This window comes from Trachypithecus francoisi, unplaced genomic scaffold (assembly GCF_009764315.1).
Source record: "Trachypithecus francoisi isolate TF-2019V2 unplaced genomic scaffold, Tfra_2.0 Lachesis_group1, whole genome shotgun sequence".
NCBI classification, from domain to species: Eukaryota; Metazoa; Chordata; class Mammalia; order Primates; family Cercopithecidae; genus Trachypithecus; species Trachypithecus francoisi.
Genome location: NW_022681454.1, coordinates 15389310 through 15404888, shown reverse-complemented (window position 1 = coordinate 15404888; position 15579 = coordinate 15389310).

The window sequence follows — 15579 nt, the reverse complement described above, 5'->3', positions numbered from 1 at the left end:
GTCCCAGCTACCAAGGAGGCTGAAGCAGGAGGATCTTGAGCCCAGGATTTTGAGGCTGAAGTGAGTCATGATCACCCCATTGTACTCCAGCCTGGGTGACAGAGCAAGACCCCGTCTCCAAAAAAAAAAAGAAAAAGGTTCACAGAGAATGGATGATCAAGAGACTAAGGTCTGCTGCCTCTGTAAAAAGTCTCTTTTTTTTTTTTCTTTTGAAACACGATCTTGCTCTGTTTCCCACCTGGAGTGCAGTGGTCTAATCACAGCTCACTGCAGCCTTGAACCCCTAGGCTCAAGGGATCCTCTTGTCTCAGCCTCCCGAGTAGCCGGGACTGCAGACTCGCAACACAACACCTGTTTGATTCATTTTATTAATTTTTAGTAGAGACAAGGTCTTGCTCTGTTGCCCAGGCTGGTCTCAAATGGTAGAAAGTCTTGACTGCCCAGTTTACGGCCCTGAGGAGTTCTCAGATCCAGAGCACATCAACTAAAGAAAGATCATATTCCCACGGAAAACAAAAGAATCCTACAACACAACAGCCAGTGAGCATAGTAGTGCTTTCCCAGTTCTTCCCAACAAGCAAAAAACAGCAACAGTGAAAAGAAAAGAATTATGGCTATGTATTCAAATAACTGTACACCGCAGAAAGGGGAATACCCAAATCCTTCAAAGACTGTAGGACACAGAACTGAGTAGGCACTAGGCACTAGTACCCAGGAACCCAAAGTACCAATATTGCCCCTGAGAGTGCCTATGGGGGGTCAAACAATAAATGAAATCCTGGCCCAGGTCCATTTCACAGTGGATTCATTCTTATCCATTGCTATTTCCCTGATTCCTAAAGGCATAAACAACAATTTCATACTCAGCAGTTGACAGAACTCCCACACTGGCATGGAGAGTAAGAGCTGTGGTAGTAGGAAAGGCCCAGGTGAAGTCCCTGAAACTACTCCCTGCTCCAAGATAGTAAATCAAAACCAAGATCCCATCCTGGAGTATACGACAGATATTAATGCCACCTTCAAATACTCAAGTAATGCAGGAGTAATAGACTCTGTCATATCCCATTTATTCACTAAGGCAAAAATGGGATGCATTATGATAGATGTTAATGGACTATCACAAACTTAGCCAAGTGTAGTCTCATTTGTAGCTGCTGTGCCAGATATGGTGTCTTTACTAAAGGAGATTAACACAGCTTGAGATATATCATAGGTGGCTATTGATCTAATGAATGTGTTCTTTTCCATACCCACATGAGAGGAAGATCAGAAGCAGTTTGCATTCTCATATTACAAATAATGGTACAAATTCAGAGTTGCTGTGGAACTTTGTTAATTTTTTCCGTTCTCTGTCATGCTAAAATCCAAAAGGACTGTGAATGTCTGGACATCTTGAAAATAGTAATGAGCACATAACTGTGGAATCCATCAGTCCTGCCATACAGCAAACCATCCAGAAGCTATTGGCCTGATAGAGTGATGAAACAACCTTTTGAACATACAGCTGAGGGGCAGACTAAAGATGACATCCTTCTGAAGATGGGGTGCTATAATTTATGATGGGGTATATACTGTAAACCAATGGTCATTATATGGTGATGTGTACCCAATAGATAGAACATATGGGTGAGAGAAATAGGGATGGGAGTAGCATGAGCTGCTTAGGAAATTTGTGTGTCCTTTGTCTATACCTTTATACACGATAGCTACAGAAATCCTAGTCTCCAGAGAAGGAGGTGTTTCCACCAAGGGATGCAGTTGAGAGTGCTACATGGTCATTGGGCATCCTAATGCAAATAGACCAGTAGTCACAGAAAGCAAACACTGTGTAACAGCAGGGATAATAGACCATGATCCTCATGAGGATATAAAACTGCTGCTTCATAATGGGGCCAAAAAAAATGGTTGGCATGAAGGTGATCTGTCAGAATATCTTGATAGTTCTACATCCTATAAATGGGCAAGTACAACAACCATCATCCTGTGGAACTATATCCTATATCCTCTGGAGGAAAGACCTCAGCTAATACTGACTGACATGGGTCTACAAAAGACTAAGCACCCCTTGACTCAAGGTAGGACTAACTCTGCTATGTTATTTGTGCTTCACAGCTTCCCCATGGGAACAAACTAAGGCTAACCGCCAGATGCAGCCCCATTCTTACTTAGCTTTTATTCCCTCCCTATTCTGCTTCCTTCATTTCCCTCTCCTATGACCATTTCCTGGAAAAAATTACTTGAACAAAGATACCTGTTTCAGCAACTTCTAGGGAATTTTACCTAAACCACAGAGAGTTTTAGTGGTTTTCTTCACTGGTATTTCAAAGCTTCTAGAAAACATGGCAGACAATGGGCCCCAGATAATGTTGTTGAATAAAAGTTTAAACCATATCATACTGAATTGTCATGCTGCGTTTACTTGCCATCATTTATTCATTTAGTAACTTCTTTTACTCACATAATAGGCTTCTAGTGCTTCCTGTGTTTTAGGTTCTAGTGCTTACTCACATCTAGTGCTTCCTGTGTTTTAGGCTTCATGCCAAGTGTTGGAAATACAAAAAAAAATGTAAGTCTGTACTCCAATTCTGACGGCAGTGTCAGCCTTGTCATGTAGACATATCGATAAACTGACTCACTTGAGTACAATATAATGTATGCTAATGTTATGGATTTAACTGTATGCCCTCAAAATTCATAGGTTCTGTATTTTGAGATAGGACCTTTAGGGAGGTAATTAAGGTTAAATTAGGTTATTAGAGTAAGGCCTTAAATCAATAGAGTTGGTATCCTTTTCAGAAGAGGAGGAGGCCCCAGAGCTCGCTTGCACACTCTCTCTCTCGTTCTCTTTCTGCATGTGCACACGGGTAAGACCATATGAGAATACAGTGAGACGGTTGCCATCAGCAACCCATGGAGAGAGGCCAACCTTTGTTGGCACCTTGATCTAAAAATCAACCTTGTTGGTACCTTGATCTTGGGCTTCCAGCCTCCAGAACTGTAAGAAAATTAACTTCTGTTGTTTAAGCCGTTCAGCCAGACAACCAGAAAAACCCAAGACCAGAGAATCATTGGGGCAGCCCAAGAAGACTGATACAGCTACTATACAGCGACGGCCTGCATCTTCCATGTCTTTGCCCTGAAAGAGAAACAGAGATGCTGGTACACAGTGGGCACTCAATAAATAAATAAATCACTTGAAAAAATTTCTCACAACCTTATGCAGTGTGAGACCTGATTAAATCTTGTCAAGCACAACATCTCTTGCCTTCCATACCTCCCTCTCGCTAGCACTGTTTCAATTCTCCAACTCATGCTGGGAAAGCCATTCCATTCCTCTTTGGCGGATAAATTCCTGTTCACCCCTGGACCATTCTCTGATCCTATTCCACCCTGAGATCAGATAGGTGCCTTCTCCAACCCGCTGGGTCTGCCTCTTCGATTGCACTGAGAATTTTGTATCATGATTTTGTGTCCATCTGTCTATCTTTTCTATAACTTAATAATCATATCAGGAACTGTGTACCCAGAACTTATCAACTGTTTTTTTTAATGTCCAAAGGAGGATTGGTATATAGAAAAAAGCAAAATTTACCATGACTTGGATTTTTATTGATAGTAATTTACTTACTTTTTTTAAATTTTAAAATGTGTCATTCCTTTAGCCTTTAAATTCAACTTTCAAGTCCAGTATATTTGCTTATAAATTTAACAATTGGGAGTGAAAATTAAAAACATTCTCACCCTTTAATTTCTGCTCATTTATATCATAAATTTCACAGATTAATTTTTCCTAAGCATTGTTTTTAAACTTCAACAAATTTTTTCAGACATATCAAAGTCATAAAAGCTTATAAACAGCAAATTAAAATCTCTCATACTACGTAAAACTTAATTAAATTTCTTTAAACATGTCAAACTATGATCATAAATTGAATATACTTTATTTTCTCAAGCTAACTCTTCCAACTTTAATAAATATGAATTTATCAAATTAGTAGATCAGATACAGGTAAGCATTTCAATATCTTCAAAAGCAATATATAAATTTAGTAACTTCAATTATCTTAAGCTTTAAGCAAATGTAATTAAATAAAACCATCTTACAATTTAAATTAAAATCTTAAGCCAGATTCTCTAGAATGTCATTATATCTTAAATGTTTCAAACATCCTACCAAGTTTATCCAAACAACACAATGAATACAAAAGTTTTCATTACACTTGTATAATCACAATTTACATGAAGGTTTAAACACCAAATTTATTTTGTATCATCTCTATGCTTATATTTTATCCTTTCTTGTAGTTACAAAGTCACTTATCCAACCAAAGAGAATAGAATTACCATCTCAGGCCTACTTTAGCAAATGAAATTACAGATTCAATGTTGTCAGGGATTTGAGACACAGGTTGCAAATTCAAGGGATTTGTCAAAGACTTGGGAACAACATAACCTAAATCAAACCGAGAGGAAACAGCCAGAAAAACCCAAATTAACAGACATTCTACAAAACAACAGACTGTACCCTTCAAAAATGTCAATATCATTTAAAAAAAAAGAGAAAGAGGAAGAAGGCCAAATAGACATAATGACTACATGCAATGCATGATCCTGAATTGGATTCTGGATTAGGGAGAAAAATGATAGCTGAAAAGGCAGCATTGGGACAATTAACAACATTTGAATGCAGACTATATATTGGATATCAGTTTTAATAAATGTAAACTTCCTGAGTTCGATAATTGCATTGTGATTATATTGGAAAATGTCACTTTCTTTAGGGTAGTGACACTGAAATATTTGGAGTGAAATGTCAGATCTCCACAAATGGTTCAGCAAAAGAGAAAAATAAGAATAGTGAAAGGAATAAGAATGTGAGCACATTTGTGGTAGAGAGGAAGAAAAAGCAAAAATGTGGCACAAATGTTAACAGTAGGTAAATCTAGATGAAGGGTAGGTTCTTGCAACTTTGGTACAGTTGTTTTTACAAAATAAAAAGTTAATTAAAAACAAAATTAAAGATTAAAAGTAAGATTTTGAATGGGATTATGCACACTTGGATGTGGCTTCAAGAGAGTAAATTTGGGCAATAGATTATTTCATGCAACAGAAAACCACTGGCAAATTTAAACCATAAACTGGTCTACCATTGGGATACTGGATTCTTTAGAGCTGAAGGAATGTTGCGAAACCAGTTGCAGAGGCTGTGCTTATAGGGAAAATGGCAAAATTCAACTTCCTTGCAGAAGAACAACACCGTGTCATTGCTGAGATGAGGCATGGCAGGGTGCACCACTGGTACTGCCTGATAGACACAGACAGTGAAACCATCACCATGGCCACTGCTCCTCTAGAAGCTGGATGCTGCTGTTGTAGCTGTTGCCACTTGCTACCAGAATGAATTCTCTGCTTTTCTTCACATCAGTAGCTCACCATTCACAGCCTAAGGCACCTGTATCTGATTACCTGAGTCCAAGGCACATACCAAAGCATTGGTTGCGTGGAAGCTAGGAAAGTCAGAATCTGACTTCCAGGGTCTGCAATGTCAAGTCTCTGCTCACTGTCATCAAGTCTCCTAAGGGATGGCCTTCCTAAGGGAAATGGATTCCTGTGATGAGGAGAAATAAAGAAAAAGGATACACATATAAGATTCACAGAGGACCTCTCTAAAATGGGCCCACTATATCCAAGCGGCCACCAGAGCCAAGCCTTTCATCTGGCATTTGACTTTGCAATCCCAGTTTCACCTCACCCCTTTCCTAAGACAACCTCTTTCAACTCTCATCACTGAGGGAATACACAAAAGTCTGCTCATCTCATCCTCACTGCTTTCAACAAAATATTTTATTGGCTAATTGAATTATTTGACCCTTTACACCCCCTTACACTTTCACCACCCTAGTCAGGATTGTGACTGATGTCTCCTGGTTACGAATTGTGGGACACTCCCCAGCCTTGTTCCAACTTTCTTATTCAGCTCTTGCTTATCATTTAGTAAGCATCTACTGTCAGGACCCAGTGCAGGACCCAGTGCGGGATCCAGAAGGTGGTGAGCACTCCGGCATGAGGACAGGTAAATGAACGCATGAAGGAATGGCTAAGCAGTGAGTGGATAAATATATTGATGGATACTATAAAAAAATTACCTCCCTGGCTACACAAATGACATATAAAGCACACAAATCCTGACCTATAACCACAGACACAATTGCAATCTATTCTTTGGAAAATCCTGGCTCTTGAAACATGAGAGTTGATTTCCTAAGGCTGCTGTGTCCACTGGGTAGTAGGGGGCGGCAGAAGGGTTGGACTCTGTTCCTACCTGTGTGTGGGAGGGGAGAAGTCTCTTCTGTGTCATAGGACATGGCAGGGCAAGCTAAAGATCCCATTCCTACAGCAGCATAGAGTAGCTTCTTTCCATCTTGGGACCACCACATCCACTCCTTAGAAGGGATAACAAGTGACTAACTTTGCTCATGGCTCTGAAACCCCAGCCAGACACTAAACTAAGAAAATAAACTGGTTCATTCATAGATTCTGATTTTTTAAGAGAGATGAGTAGGATACAGTGAGTTCAGTGTTCAGAATCTACACAGAGAAACCAGTCCCAGGGTAAGTTCCCCAGCCATCCCACATTTTTCTCTCTTTTTCTTGGCCTTCCTTCTGCAGCCAGGGACCTTGAAGCCTAAAGGCTGAAAAGCCTATTATCACCAGATAGAAATGTAAGTAAAGGAGGCATCACAATAATGAATTCTAAAGCATAAGGCAAGAATGGGGGAACGACCTCTTTGCTACAAAGGATTGGGCTGGAACTGGGCCATTTTCCAACTGTCATAATAATAAAGGGCTTTTGTTGGTTTCTAGACATGTAAGTCAAAAAGGATACTTCTAGACAAAAATGGAAGGAGGAAGCAGTTTCTTCACCATTGACCCTCAACCTGCTTTCCAAAATTGGCTTCAAGGCTAAGAAGCTCTAATCCCTCAACCAAACAGAGGGAGCTAAAAGGAATGGATTTGAAAAAACCACAGGAAATGAGAGTGGCTATAGCACTCGGGACACAGCCCTAGTCAAAGGATTTGGGGACGTTAAAAGGAGATGAAAAGGAAAAGTCAAAAAATTATCCGCAGAATATGTATAAAACACAAGGCTGAGACCAACCAATTACTGCCCTTATTTCTCTCCCTCTCTGTGGATGTTTTAGACACAAAATCCAGGATTCCAGAAGCTGCAGCTGATACGATTGGAAATGCCGTGCTTCTGTTTGTGAACTTCGAGTCTAAATTGTATTAGCGTTAAGTGATAGGGACCCCGTTTGCAATTTGATACGCAGGAGCCGACTGTTTCTGATGTTTTACTAACAATTTGGGTAAATATGCTGAAACCAATATGTTCAGCCAGGTGCCGAACGCATTTAGCCCAGCGTGGAACGGGCCTGCACAAATCTGTATCCCCAGATGGAGGAAGCCGAGTTACAAATTAGTGCAATTCAAACAGAAGAGGTTTGACCAAGGGAGAGCTTAAAGAGATCAAAGGAAAAGCAGAGGGAAATTGGATACAGTTGCATGCCAGTTCATTCGGAGGCAAAGGGGACTTAATTATTTTATTCCAGTTTTTTCTTTTTTTTCTCAAAGAATTGGGTTAATACGCTTACTGTTTCAGTTTGGCATTAAACTTCCCAAAATTATAAGGAAGCGCTGTGTCACAATAATGTGTTAAATACTAAAGAATTTTATTATATCATTATTAATCTGGAACCAGGCATGAAATTCCAAGTGTATTCAAAATCAGAACCCAATTTTTAAAGAGTATTTACATTTAAGTGTCATCAAAAAGATCTATTTACATAGCGTGCCATCATTTCTTAGGATTTCCATTTATTTATTTTTATTTCCTACAAAGAATAAGTTATTTTAAAATTATAATTAACCAACACAATAGCTTTTTAATTATTCTCCTATTATATCATTTTATCTCTCTCTGTAGACATGTAATGTCATAACAATTTAGTTGTTTACCTCCCTGGTTAGGAGTCTTGTCCAGAAATAGAATAATAATTATTTTTTAAAAAGAAGAATTGGAATCATGGACTGTATCAGTGGTGAGTTGTCAAACATAATCTGTGTATAAAGGACAAGGAGACAAGAATATCCAGGCAGTATGTTAACATTATTTACAACGTTCCTAAAATTCAATTTGTAACCAAAGAGCATGGTGCTGTTCAACTCCCTTGAAGTGGGATTCTAGAATGGAGGAGAGAGGCTAACAGACAGGAACTGTGTAACAGACATGGACTCAAAGAGGAAGTTGTAACATCCAGAAGAGTGGAACCCATAGCAAAAGACCTAAGATGGGTGCTGGCTGCAAATTCAGAAAAAATAGGAGCAATATTAGGTCTTCTGAGGAAAGTCTGAGAACTTTATTTGCAAGGTGCTCAAAAGAATCCTGTGGGAAGAAACTCATGCTAAGGAAGAAGCCTCATGAGGAAAGAGAAGGGAGGTTAGAGGTGGGGTCAGAAAGACAGAGAGGAGACAATATCCTCCTTGTAGGATGGAGCTGGGAGTCTGGATTTTATTCCAAGGTCAATAGCACGCCTGTGTGTGTGTTACCAATTGAAATGTTACCAGGTGGTAGACCTGTTCCAGATGCTGAAGATACAGCAGGAACACACCTTCTGATCTCTCAAGCTCAATTCTGGGAGGAGGAAGCAACACAGAAATGAACAAACAAGATAATGGTATAGATTTTACAAAAAACTAAAAACAGACTGATGTGATAGAGAGAGAGACTTGAGGCTACTCTTTCACACTGAGTGATCGAGGAAGTCTCTCTGAAGAGTTATATTTAAGTTAAGAAAATTATAATGAGCCACATTTGCATATGATTTACCACGGACAAGCCCCCTCCTAAGTACTTACAAACTTTAAAGTTGTTGAGGCAAAGGCAATTTAAGAAACTTATCTAATGTCCCTTGCTGATAATTGTGAATTTTAATCCAGGAAATCTGACTCCAAATCCCTCATTGCTTACCAGTATATTTTGAGTGACATTGTCTGAATGAGAAGAGATGAGGATTATCAGGTGGAGCAAGTCATGGGAGTCACTGGGGGAAAAGTAGTCCAGGCAGACAGGACAGCAAGAAACAGCAAGAAGGCAAAGAGGTCTGGAGCAGTGAATCAAGGGAGGGAGGAACAGGAGCAAAGTCTGAGAGACAAAGGGCAGAACATATAGGGCCTTGGAAACCAAGAAAAGGGTTTCTTCTAAGGGAGATGGGGGATTTTTTTTTTTTTTTTTTTTGAGACGGAGTCTCACTCTGTTGCCCAGGCTGGAGTGCAGTGGCGTGATCTTGGCTCACTGCAACCTCCGCCTCCTAGGTTCAAGTGATTCTTCTGCCTCAGCCTCCCGAGTAGCTAGGACTACAGGCGCACACCACCATGCCCTGCTAATTTTTGTATTTTTAGTAGAGACGGGGTGTCACCATATTGGCCAGGCTGGTCTCAAACTCCTGACCTCATGATCCACCCGCCTTGGCCTCCCAAACTGCTGGGATTACAGGCGTGAGCAGCTGCACCTGGACATAGATGGGGGATTTTAAGCAGGGGAAAGGTGTGATCTGTTTGGATTTGCAAAATGTTACCTTAGCAGCTGGGCGAAGAATGGAATGCAAAGAGAGAGGGCCAAAGTGTTCACAGAAGGAAGAATTTTAAGGAAGTGCAAGAGAGAAATGCTGCTGGCTTGTAGGATCATGGCCAAGACTGACTGAAAAAGAGGTTGTGACAGGGTAACTTGGAGATGGAGCTGACAAGGCATACTGCTGGAATGAATAAAAGTCGTGTTGGAAAGAAAGGAAGTAAGAATGACCATTATGTTTTTAGCTTGAGCAACTGAGTGAATGAATGATGAATGGTAGTGCCCTTTGCTGAGACTGGCTAGGTGGGGAAGTGATGGGAGGAAGAGGGGATCAAGGTTGTGATAAGGAAAGTGGAAATACAGCAGGGTAATGTAAGCTGGCATGGGGATCAGAGAATGAAATGACTTTTAAGGTAACACCTTAGGTCATTCGCACATTCCTAAAGGTCATTTAGAAAACATAAGCCATTGTCTCTTGCTTGAATGACCTTCTTCATGGCCTCTCTAGCTAACCCTACTCATCTTTCAAGCTCCAGATAATACATCCCTTCCACTGTCACAGCCAAATATGTTCAAAGAAAAGCTTCATGCCAGCCACAATGCACTTTGAGAATACAAAGACAGTAAAACATTGGTCTTCTCTCAAGAAGGTTATTGTTTTGGGAAGGAAAACAAACATACAACAAACAAATACAATACCTACTGGAAAGGAAGTGTGTGCAGATTAGAGTGGAAGCTGAAGCAGACTCAGGAAAGTCTTCACAGAGGGAGAGATACTCTAGTTTTCTTGCAGGATAAGGGTATATTTTCCAGGAAGATGAGAACACGTTAGCTAGGAAGACACAGCACAGGGGGTTGTCAGACAGATGCAACAACGTAGAGAAAGGCACAAATGCATAAGGCAACAATAGCATCTTGGAAAATTACATGTAACAGAGACCCAGGTTGGATGGATTAGGACTGAGATTGGTGTGTGGATTGACAGTGACAATAGTGAGAAATGAGCTTGAAGAGGTAAGCAAAAGCCAGATCAGGCAGGGATGCTGTGGCAAACCCTGCCAGTGGCTCACCCAATGTCATTCACCATGTCTTCCCTGCTAACAGAACCTTGATTCAGGTCATGTATAGAAATCCCTTGATCTCTGAGAAAGCAATCCTCTTCTCAGTCAAGGGATTAAATCATGACTGGTCTAAACCAATTAGATAATATCATTCCACTTCCTCAATGACTGGCCAACAAGCAGACATGTGATCCAGTCATGGCCAATAAGATGTAAAGAGAAATATTTTGTCTCTCCCCTTCTTCCTGCCTTCAACATGAATATGGTGCCTGCAGCAGTAGCAAGCATCATGTGACCATGAGGTAGCATGCATGAGAGTTGCCAACATGTTAACAGTGGCAAAGTAGAAAGGTAGAAAGACCCTGGATCCTTTACTGAGGCTCTGAACAAATACCAGCCATCACCTGTTTGCAGACATTTTATCATGTGAGAAAAATAGGCCCCTATGTATTTACTAGGGACTCATGTCACAAGTTAGGTACATTTAATTTACAATGGACAAAAGCATACTAACTGATGCATATATCACGTGAAAGGGTTTGGATTTAATCCTGCGGGTGAAAATGTTTTGAACAGAAAGCAATCAAATTTGTGTTCTAGAAAAATCACTCTGGACGCTTTGTAAATGATAGAAGAAAGAGGTGAGATAAAAGAGGTAGGTAGCCCAATTAGTAAACTACTAAACATTCAAAGTTAATGATGATAAAAGAATGGAAAAGGGACATGAAAAGAAATGAAAAGAAGGGAAGAGAAAAGTTATATGTTAGTGAGATCGAATTAACAGGACTTGTCTGAGAGACGTGAAGGATGGGGAAGGGAAGGGTAGGAGAGCACCTAGACTCACACAGGTAAGTTGAGCAGAACGCTAACATTTCATGAGGGAACACAGGAGAAAGGAAGAAGATAGTCAGGGAGAAGAAAATATCTTATTTATTCTCAGATAAACTGATTTTTATAGTCTAACCAAAATGCAGTAAGCTTCGTTATGTCTAAAATTTACCTTAGTCACGGAAACGATCACACTTTGTTTACTTGTCTGAATCCACAACTAAACCATGAGCTCCTTGAGGGCTGAAAATGAAAATGATGTTAATGGCAAACACTTAATGTGATGTTTGATATGTCAGGCACTAGTTCAAGCCTCTTGCTAAGATAAGGAAACTGAGGCATAGAAAGATAAGTAACTATCCCAAGATCAGAAAGCTTATAAGTAGTGTTGCTGCTGAGGCAATGAATTCAACCCCAGGCAATTAAATTCTAGAATCTGTGAGCTTAGCCACAGGCTCCACTGCCTCTCAGAGATGGTTCCATTTTGACAACTCCCATTAGAGTACCCAAAATAACGATTAGTGTTCAAAACATTTTCACAATGAATGAAAAAATTAGTGAATGAATATGTAATTGTGTCTCATGAAATTTTAAAGACACATCCTTAATTTGTTTTAAAAATATTAATTTAAAACTAGTTATTAAAAGATATCCACAGCTGGGCACAGTGGCTCACGCCTGTAATCCTAGCACTTTGGGAGGCCAAGGTGGGTGGATTGCTTGAGCTCAGGAGTTCGACACCAGCCTGGGCAACATGGTGAAACCCCATCTCTACTAAAACACAAAAAATTAGCTGGGCGTGGTGACATGGGCCTGTAACCCCCACTACTTGGGAGGCTGAGACAGGAGAATTGCTTGAACCTGGGAAGTGGGGGTTGCAGTGAGCCGAGATCGCACCACTTCACTCCAGCCTGGGTGACAGAATGAGACTCCATCTCAAAAAAAAAAAGATATTCACAGAAATCTATAAAAAGCATGTCATGGGGCAGATAGATGTCCCCATAAAGATATGCATCCTATGACTCAGTGACAGTTAAAAAAAAAAGATATGCATCCCTAGAATATGTTCTATTACATGGCAAGGGGAAATTGAGGTTGCTCATTAGTTGACCTTAAAACAATGGGATTATCCTAGATTATCTGGGCTCAGTGTAATTACATAGGTCCTTAACTGCGGAGGTAGGAGGCAAAATGAGCAGGACTTGACTGGCCATTACTGTCTTGAAGATGGAAGAAGGGGACAAGAGCCAAGAAGTGTGAGTGACTTTTAAAACCTGGAAAAGTCAAGAAAATGAATTCTCCTCCAGAAGATCCAGAAGGAACACAGCCCTGCCAATGTCTTTATTTCAGCCCAGTAAGACCTGTTTTAGACTTCTAACCTTCGTAATTGTAAGATAATCAATTTTTGTTGTTTTAAATCACAAAGTTTATGGTAATTTGTTATAAGAGAAGTAGGGAGCTAATTTAAATTTTGGTATCTGTAAATGTGGTGTTATTGAGATAAATACCTGCAAATATAGAATTAACTTTAGAATTGGGCAATGGGCAGAGGCTGGAAGAATTTTGAAGTGCATGAGAGAAGAAAACCTAGATTGCCTCACAAACACTCTTGGCAGAGATATTTCTGTTAATGACTGTGTGTGAGGACACAGAAGAAAGTGAGGATCATGACAGGGAAAACTTACCACATTTTAGAGAATGCTTAAATCATTATAAGCTGATCGTTGGTGGAAATATGGACATTAAGGCACTGCCAGTGAGGGCAGGGATGGAAATAAGGAATATATTATCGAAAACCAGAGGAAAAGAGATCCTTTTTATATAGTGACAGAAAGTTTAGCTGAATTGTGTACAGGTATGTGGAAAGCGAATTTGTAAACAATGTGCTTGGATATTTAGCTGAAAAGATTTCAACCGAAGTATTGAAGGTGAAGTTTAGTTTCTTCTCTCTGCTATAGTAACATGCAAGAGGAAATAGATAGACTGTTGAACTGTTAAGCAAAAAGAAACTAGAATTTGATAATTCAGAAAATTCTTGGCTTATCCATATTATAAAAGATATTAAAATTAGGATATTCGCTTTCAGGGAAGCATGCTCTGGAGAGAAAATTAAGGGTGTGGTGGACAGCCTTATGCTAGTGCTTTGGAAGGATCAGAAGATCAGAGTATTCAGTTGCACAGATGGGGTTTTTAAGAAACTAGAAGTGTTACTCATGGATCATTTCAGTTATCTAAGCAGAAGCCAAGAACAGAGTTGGGATTATCCAGGAAAGATCTGTGGAGGAGCCTCTTGTCTAATGGCACGAATCCCCATGACATACATGGGTGATCGACAAAGTTACTGAAATCTCATATCAGCAGAAATACTGCCATCTTGGACTGAAAGGTGCAGGGAAAGGATGAAATGAAAGTCTGTCAACCCCTTCCCCAGATTCTACAGGCAAAAAACAGGCTGGTAAAACTACTCAGCTGTAAATGTGTGCTATCTTTTAAGAAAAAGGAGTTATGATTGTGAGAATAAATCCATGAGTCTAAAGGTTGAATCCTACAGCGCAGAGGGAGGTGCCTCAAATCATAGAGAATTATTCCCAGACCTTAGAATCAAATGGAGTTTTCCTGGCTGGATTTCAAAACTGCTTGGAACCACTGACTCAGGTTTTGTTTGTTTGCTTGTTTCCTTCAATTTTCTCCCTTTTTAAATGGGAATATCTGTAACTGATATCTTATATCTGTCCTACTACTATATATTTTGATAGCAGACAACTTCTTGAGTTTTGCAGGTTTCAGATAGAGAATTATGCCTTAGAATGGATTACACACAGAGCCACATTCATACCTGATATAAATGATTTAGATGGTGAGACTTAAGACTTTTTAAGCTGATGAAATTTAGATGACTTTTTTTTTTTTTTTTTTTTTTTTACTGTGTATTCTGTAATTACTTATCACATTTGTGGCTGTTAGGAGGAATTAGACAATTGTGAATGTTTTCATTTCAACTTACATGCAAAACATTCCAACTTATGTTTTGCATGTAAGTTGGATATGAAACTTTGAGGCCAAACAGCACACTGTAGGAAGCAGAATAATTTCTTCCACTCCAAAGATGTCTATGTTCTAATTTGCAGAAGCTGTGAAATATCATGTTACATGGCAAGGGGGAATTACGATTACAAGTGGAATTAAGATTCCTAATTAAATTTGAGGCCCTGCCTCACACCATACATAAATCCATCCCAGTTTAAACAAAGATTTAAATGTTAAAGGCATAACTGTAAAATCTTTTAGAAGACACCACTAAAAAGTATTTTATAAGATTGAGGTAGAAATTAACTTGGTAGGCCGGGCGCGGTGGCTCAAGCCTGTAATCCCAGCACTTTGGGAGGCCGAGACGGGCGGATCACGAGGTCAGGAGATCAAGACCATCCTGGCTAACACGGTGAAACCCCGTCTCTACTAAAAATACAAAAAACTAGCCGGGCGAGATGGCGGGCGCCTGTAGTCCCAGCTACTCGGGAGGCTGAGGCAGGAGAATGGCGTAAACCCGGGAGGCGGAGCTTGCAGTGAGCTGAGATCCGGCCACTGCACTCCAGTCCGGGCGACAGAGCAAGACTCCGCCTCAAAAAAAAAAAAAAAAAAGAAATTAACTTGGTAAACAAGAGAACAAAATGAAATGAAACTCACAAATTCTAATAGAAGAGACTAACATATTCAAATACACTCATTAAGACTTCCCATTTATGCAAAGGGAATGAACAGACACTTCTCAAAAGAAGACATACATGTGGCCACAAACTTGAAAAAAAGCTCAACATCACTGATCATTAGAGAAACGCAAATCAAAACCACAATAAGATATCATCTCATGCCAGTCAGAATGGCAATTATTCAAAAGTCCAACCAGGCACAGTGGCTCACGCCTGTAAACCCAGCAGTTTTGGAGGTGAAGATGGGCGGATCACCTAAGTTCAGAAGTATGAGGCCAGACTGACCAACATGGTGAAACCCGATCTGTACTAAAAATACAAAAAAATTAGCCGGGCCTGGTGGTGAGTACCTGTA